The following is a 7,356-nucleotide window of genomic DNA, read 5'->3' as shown; positions in this document are numbered from 1 at the left end:
CAATGCTACTATTTAGGAATACTGTCATTGCTTTCATTTCTAATACTGCTACTGCTTCTACTCTACATTTGCAAAAATGTTTGAGCAAACACAGACAAAAGAGGACACGAAAGAAACAACTTTGAATCTCTTCAAGAGTATTCAAGACTGTTAAATTTGATGCATATTTTTAGTTTGAACTGCAACCTATGAATTAAATTTTATTTTTTCTGATATCTGTATGTCAAATTTTCTACTTGACTCAAAATTTGGAGTTCGGTATCTCGAATTTTCAACTTAACTATAACTAAACAATAGCTAAAGTTGAAAATAAGCTGAAAGTTCATCATACTAACATTGTATTTTGAGATAACTTTCAACCTAACTCTGCCTGATGTTTTAATATATTCACAATGTTGTTGTTTTTTGTTTTGTTTTGTTTTGTTTTTATCATCGATGTGATCAGGTCCTGGCCTAACATTTTTTATTTAGGGTTATAGAATTTGAAACATCGAGCAGGTGTTACAGAACACCAGAGGATTATCGCCGTTCTCTACTGTAGGGAAATACTCGATAGCTAATTAGCATTCTGCGTCAAAGATTCTGTTGGCAATAACATAGTGTGATTTAGAATACAATTATTTGGCAATAGCTACTTGCAGCACTGGCTGTTAAAGCGGTTTAAAAATGGACAAACCCTGGATATTTGCATGAACTTGCTTAATATTAAACGCAGAAGTCAGGGTTTTTCTATTGGATGAAAGGCTTACGTTAAGAGACAAGCTAGCATTACATAACATTGAATAGAAAAAACACAATTTAGGGTTAGATTACCTAAATTAAATTATCCTTTTTGCTAATGTTGATCATACTTTCCACTGATGGACATATTCCAGTTAGGGCAGATGAGCTTCATTAGATGAAGCTGTTTTTCTTCAAGTTAATCATTACAATTTGGATGTGGTTGAGGCAGAATAGTGGCAATGGCCTTTACTGATTTCTATATCTACTTCACTTCATGCAATACTAACATTAAACCATCGTACTGTCATAGCAAAGATTGAAAAAGAACATTGTGAATACCTTATTATTAATAACATAAGATAACTTTGACATAATTGCTCTGTTTGAACCAGTTATTTGCAACTGTTTACTTAAAGCGGAAGCCTTAGTTATACGTGTTGAATATGATACATACGACAACAAAAATAAAATGTATTCATGGCCATTTTGTAACGTTATTGCGATAGGGCCCCCTTCTGATGTTTTTACGTAATTTGAAGATGTCAGAGACATTACATTACATTAGGGACCCCAAGCAAATGTTATTTCCATGGGCATCCTCTGTTGGTGTGTGGTGTCTATTTAAAGTTTCATACTAAGTAGTATTAATACAACCATCAACAACCAAGTATGGTGCAATGAATGTTTGTATAAGTTTCTTGTGAGACATCGTGTACACATTGCTCAAGAGTTGTCACTGAACGTGATAGAACTACAGGTCGTAAGGGGAAAATCTGCGTTCCCCGACTGGTTAGCGACTAGTTTATGGAGGTTGCTCGCTGTCCCAGGGCGAAAGTGATAGCTAAGAGGCTGCTGCACCAAAAACTTCATGGCTATGGTGACATGGTTTTCTGTGTTTGGATGGAAGATGGTAACTTGCTTGCAAAACTAACTACAAGCCAAGTGGTAGAAAACTAGAAAAGTTAACTACCGCAAGATGGTGACGTGAGCTGTCGCAGTGGTCCGCGGGCTGCACAATTTAGCAGCTTTCTTTTTTATTTTGAGTATTTTTATTTCACGTCTCCTCTGATTAGCAAGAGCACATGTGTAGTACAGTAAAACTGAACAGCTCATGGTTCTAGGCCACACAAACCTGCACACTTTCTACGACAATGACTGGGACTCAATCCCCCCTGATATCTGAAGGAATACGGACTCCAACTTCACCATACAACCGCTGAAGTGGCACAGGCAATGGAGGCATAGGAAACAGAAGATGGGGAAGAGAGCGGGGCTAAGAGCTAAGCTAAGTGCTAACCCACACAGACCTGCTATTCCGAGTCTCTTCCTCATCAACTCACGGTCACTAAACAACAAGATGGATGAGCTACAACTGCGGACTGCCTCACGTTGTTTGGATTACTGTGCTATGATCACAGCAGAGACTTGGCTGGACTCTTTTACCCCAGACACTGCAATTGAGCTAGCGGGCCCCACTACATTCAGACCGGACAGGAGAGTGTAACAACAACAAAGACTGGTAAAGTGTTCCTGAACCAGAAGCCATGGCTCAACAGCGAGGTGCGAGCTCTACTAAGAGCATGGGACAGTGCCTTCAAATCAGTAGACCAACAAGTCTACAAAGAGGCACGCCAATCTCTGCTTAAAGCGCATAACAGAAGCCAAGCGCAAATACAAACAATGCACTTTAACACAAACAACTTCAAAAACATGTGGCAGGGGATCAAGACACTTACTGGCTACAAAGACAGTCACATACAAACAAACTCCATGGACATCACCTTACCTGACACCCTAAACCAGTTCTTCACCCGCTTTGACCAACAAAACAGGGACACCATCACCTATCCTGCTGTTTCAGAGAGGGACAAGGCCCCCATCCAGCTGGAGCAGCATCAGCTCAGAGCCGCACTGCGCAGAGTCAACGCGAGGAAGGCAGCTGGTCCAGACAGTGTGGCAGAAAGAGTGCTTAAAGCATGTGCAGACCAACCAGCAGAGGTTTTCACCACCATCTTGAACCTCTCACTGTTAGTCTGTGGTACCATCCTGCTTTAAGTCAACTACCATCGTTCCAGTGCCCAAGAAGAGCTGCTTGAATGACTACCGTCCAGTTGCTTTAACATCCGTAATTGCTAAATGTTTTGAGAAACTCATCATGTTGTACATCAAAGCTGTCATCCCTGCAAACCTCGATCCATACTAATTTGCAAACAAGGCAAACAGGTCGACAGAGGACGCCATGATAACAGCTCTTCACACAACCCTCACACATCTGGACAGTAGTAACATTTATGTGAGAATGCTGTTTTTTGACTTCAGCTCTGCCTTCAATATAGTTCAACCCCACAAACTGATTAATAAAGTAAGCTACTTAGGACTCAGTAGCTCACTGTGCACCTGGATATTGGACTTCCGGAGCGATAGACCCCAGAACATCAGGATGGGAGAGCACACCTCCTCCACCCTCATTCTGAACGTAGGTGTCCCACAGGGGTGTATCCTCCATCCCTTAATATACTCTTCACCCATGACTGTTCTTCAATTCACACCAGTAACACCATTATAAAATTTGCAGGCGACACCACCATCATAGGAGTGATTGACGACAACAACAATGAATCAGCCTACAGAGACGAGGTTCAGCATCCGAAACAATGGTGTGACAACAACAACCTGCATCTGAACACAGCCAAGACCAAGGAGATGGTCTTGACTTCAGAAGAACAAAGCGATCAGAGCACTCAGCCCAAGGAAGTACAGGGTGGGCCATTTATATGGATACACCGTAATAACATGGGAATGGTTGGTGATATTAAAGTCCTGTTTGTGGCACATTAGTATATGTGAGGGGGCAAACTCCTCAAGATGGGTGGTGACCAGTGTTGGTCAAGTTAATTGAAAAAAGTAATCAGTAACTAATTACTGATTACTTCCCCAAAAAAGTAATCCCGTTACTTTACTGATTACTTATTTTCAAAAGTAATTAATTACTTAGTTACTTAGTTACTTTTTAAAAACACGATTTACAACCTGAAGAGGTGATAAAGCGATAGATCTTTCAGCCCAATTCTACTTTTTCTACATAATCCATCATACAAAATGTAATCAAATGGAAAAGTCTCTCTTTTTTTTAACTTCTTTTATCAGTTTTAATCTTTTAACTTTATGCATCAAGCAAACCTGTAATTATATGCAACATTCTCTGACTTGAATAAATTAGTTTAACATTTAAACCTATTTTCTGCACATTCCAGCACATAAAATAAAATGTTTTTTGTGTTTACACTCAGTCTTTCAAATAGATGCAAGTAAAACACAACAGAAAATAAATAAAGTCAAAGACTAGCGGTCCTCTTGCTCTATTTTCACCTGTAAAGCAGGAGTGGGTTAGGCAGATGGGGCGACCGTGGCTCAGGGGGTTGGGATGCGTATCTGTAACCGGAAGGTCGCCGGTTTGATCCCCGGGCTCTCTGTCCTGGTCGTTGTGTCCTTGGGCAAGACACTTTACCCTACTGCCTACTGGTGTTGGCCAGAGGGGCCGATGGCGCGATATGGCAGCCTCGCTTCTGTCAGTCTGCCCCAGGGCAACTGTGGCTACAACCGTAGCTTGCCTCCACCAGTGTATGAATGTGAGAGTGAATGAATAGTGGCACTGTAAAGCGCTTTGGGTGCCTTGAAAAGCACTATATAAATCCAATCCATTATTACCCATCTCTGGTGGTGACCATGGTGGCTATTTAGAAGTCGGCCATCTTGGATACAACTTTTGTTTTTTCAATAGGAAGAGGACCATGTGACTAGGGATGGGTATCGTTTAGGTTTTATCCGATACCGGTGCCAAATCGGTACTTTTGAAACCGGTGCTTAAACGGTGCTCGAACCGGTGCTTAAAGAATGGAGAACACAAACTTTGTCCAAAAACCTCTCATGTTCAGCTGTTTTTTGTTTTTTTTTTGTAAAAAGATAACAATGTTAGCCTTTTCTGCAGCTATGGGGCATATATGGTATCACTCCTGGCTGGAAGCAGTGCTTAAACAATGGAAAAAAAACACAAACTTTGTCCAAAAACCTCTCATGTTTAACTGTTTCCCACTTTTTCTTTGGTCATTTTAGCCTTTTTGTCCAGGGTGAAGGGAGTATCTGTCATCAAACAAGAGGACAGCCGCATGTAGCTATGATGATGTTTGCTAGTTCACCTTACATGCATTAATGTAATAACGTGGTTAGCCTACTCAACGTAAATTACACTCGAACAACATTAAGCGACTCACGCAGAGAAGAACGGCTTCTGCTGCCATCATCATCCTCATCATTTCTGCTACAGTGGCAGGGCTAGGGGCCAGGACTCTATTCTTCGTGTTTTTGGGGGATGTTGCTCCGGGTCCGATAACTGGCAACCCACCCGACGTGCACAGTGTGAGGTCTCGCAGCAAGCTATCAAATACGGCGCATTTCTCGGCTTTTAAAAAAAACGCTATGCGTCGCCAGCTGTTTCATCGGATTCGAGGTGTTACCTCCTTTGACAGTATCACAGTATCAGCTTAAAGCACTTGTTGCAGGCTGCTGAGTTTGCATCTTTTGCTGTGAAGTACAGCCAGACTTTAACCGCTTCGCCTTGGACATTTTTAATCTGTAGCTCTGCTCTAACTGAACGTACGTACCTGGCCCCGCCTACTATCCTCGGAAACGTAAAATGATTGGCTAGAAGTGTATCACAGCTCAGGAAAAAAAAGCACCGAAATAAAGCACCGAAATGTGCGCTGCTTTTCGGTCTGGTTACTACCGTTTATGTCAGAACCGGTGCCATCATGGCACCGGACACCGGTACCCATCCCTACATGTGACACATCAAAATTATTGGTAATGTCACAAGAAAAACAATGGTGTTCTTGGTTTCAATGTAACTTTATTCTTTCATGAGTTATTTACAAGTTTCTGACCACTTATAAAATGTGTTCAATGTGCTGTGTGTTGGATTGTCAATGCAATCCTCATCTCCCACTCTTCACACACTGATAGCCATCCAGTATCCGTAGTTTCCGTAGTTTCAGGTGCTGCACATCTCGTATCTTCACACCATAGACAAATGCCTTCAGATGACCCCAAAAGTCTAAGGGGGTCCGATCGGGAGACCTTGGGGGCCATTCAACTGGCCCACGACGACCAATCCACTTTCCAGGAAACTGTTCATCTAGGAATGCTCGGACCTGGCACCCATAATGTGGTGGTGCACCATCTTGCATGAAAAACTCAGGGAACCTGCCAGCTTCAGTGCACAAAGAGGGAAACACATCATCATGTAGCAATTTCAAATATACAGTGGCCTTGAGGTTTCTATTGATGAAGAATGGACCCACTATCGTTGTACCCCATATACCACACCAAACCATCACTTTTGTTGTTCCAACAGTATTGGAGGGATCCATCCAATGTGGGTTAGTGTCAGACCAATAGCGGTGGTTTTGTTTGTGTCATGACCCTGTGCCTTCTCGGCTGACTCTGTATGGCTACAAGTGTTTTTGTTGTGCTGCATCTCTCTCTCTCCCCTCCCGCTCACTGCGCTCTACCGGGGCGGAGTCGTGACGGCTCCAGCCCCTGGCTCGGACACCTGCAAGCAATCATCTCACCCACTTCTTAAGGCGGCTGCTGAGAGTGCTTCCTCGCTGGATTATTGTGTAACACTCGTCAGTGTCATCACCTATCTGAGCCGTTTTTCGAGTTTCTGTCGTGCCACTACTCACCTGCCTTTCCTCTCTGTGCCAGAATTCTCGCCAGCCTGAGGACCGCCGTTGGTGAGCTAAAGCCGGAGTCCGAGCTACCTGAGCTTCAGTGGATTTTGTACCTAGCCCTCTTCTTCCCGTGCCTGTGTTCCCCGGAGACCCTCTTCCTGTGCCCCCTCACCTGTATATAGTCGCACCTGGTGTCTGTGTGTGTAAATAAATCACGAACTTTAGTGACGGTCTGACTCCGAGTCCCTCCTGAGCCTGACAGTTTGTTAACTTCACCGTTCACATAAAAGTTTGCCTCATCTCTGAACAAAATCTTCTGCGTGAACTGAGGGTCCTGTTCCAATTTTTGTTTTGCCCATTCTGCAAATTCTGTGTGCCGATCTGGGTCATCCTCGTTTAGATGCTGCAGTAGCTGGAGTTTGTAAGGGTGCCATTTGTGAGTAGCTAATATCCGCCAAAGGGATGTTCGACCAATGCCACTCTCCAGTGACATGCGGCGAGTGCTACGCTGTGGGCTCTTGCTGAATGAAGCTAGGACAGCCACTGATGTTTCTTCATTAGTGACAGTTTTCTTGCGTCCGCATTTTGGCAAATCCAACACTGAACCAGTTTCACGAAACTTAGCAAGCAGTTGGAGCATGGGAGATGGGTGGTCTCGTATGGTGTCTTGCATTGAAATCTGCTGCAATGACCCGGTTACTGCGTTCACCAGATATCAACACAATTTCGATCCGCTCCTCACGTGTTAACCTCTTCGACATGTCAATGGCTGTTGAAAGGCATGTATTTCAGAAAGAGCAAGTCAAAAAGAGAAAAAACAATTGAAACCTCTATTAATTCTCACCGCACACACAAGAAATTGAAAAAATAAAACACCAGCAATTATTGCTGGACTGTGAACAAA

This window comes from Aulonocara sp. 'chitande type north' Nkhata Bay, linkage group LG3, assembly GCF_057382095.1.
Source record: "Aulonocara sp. 'chitande type north' Nkhata Bay isolate Kocher_YH1m ecotype deep benthic linkage group LG3, A_spYH_male_GT1.1, whole genome shotgun sequence".
In the NCBI taxonomy this organism is placed as follows: domain Eukaryota; kingdom Metazoa; phylum Chordata; class Actinopteri; order Cichliformes; family Cichlidae; genus Aulonocara; species Aulonocara sp. 'chitande type north' Nkhata Bay.
This window is presented reverse-complemented; position numbering follows the sequence as displayed.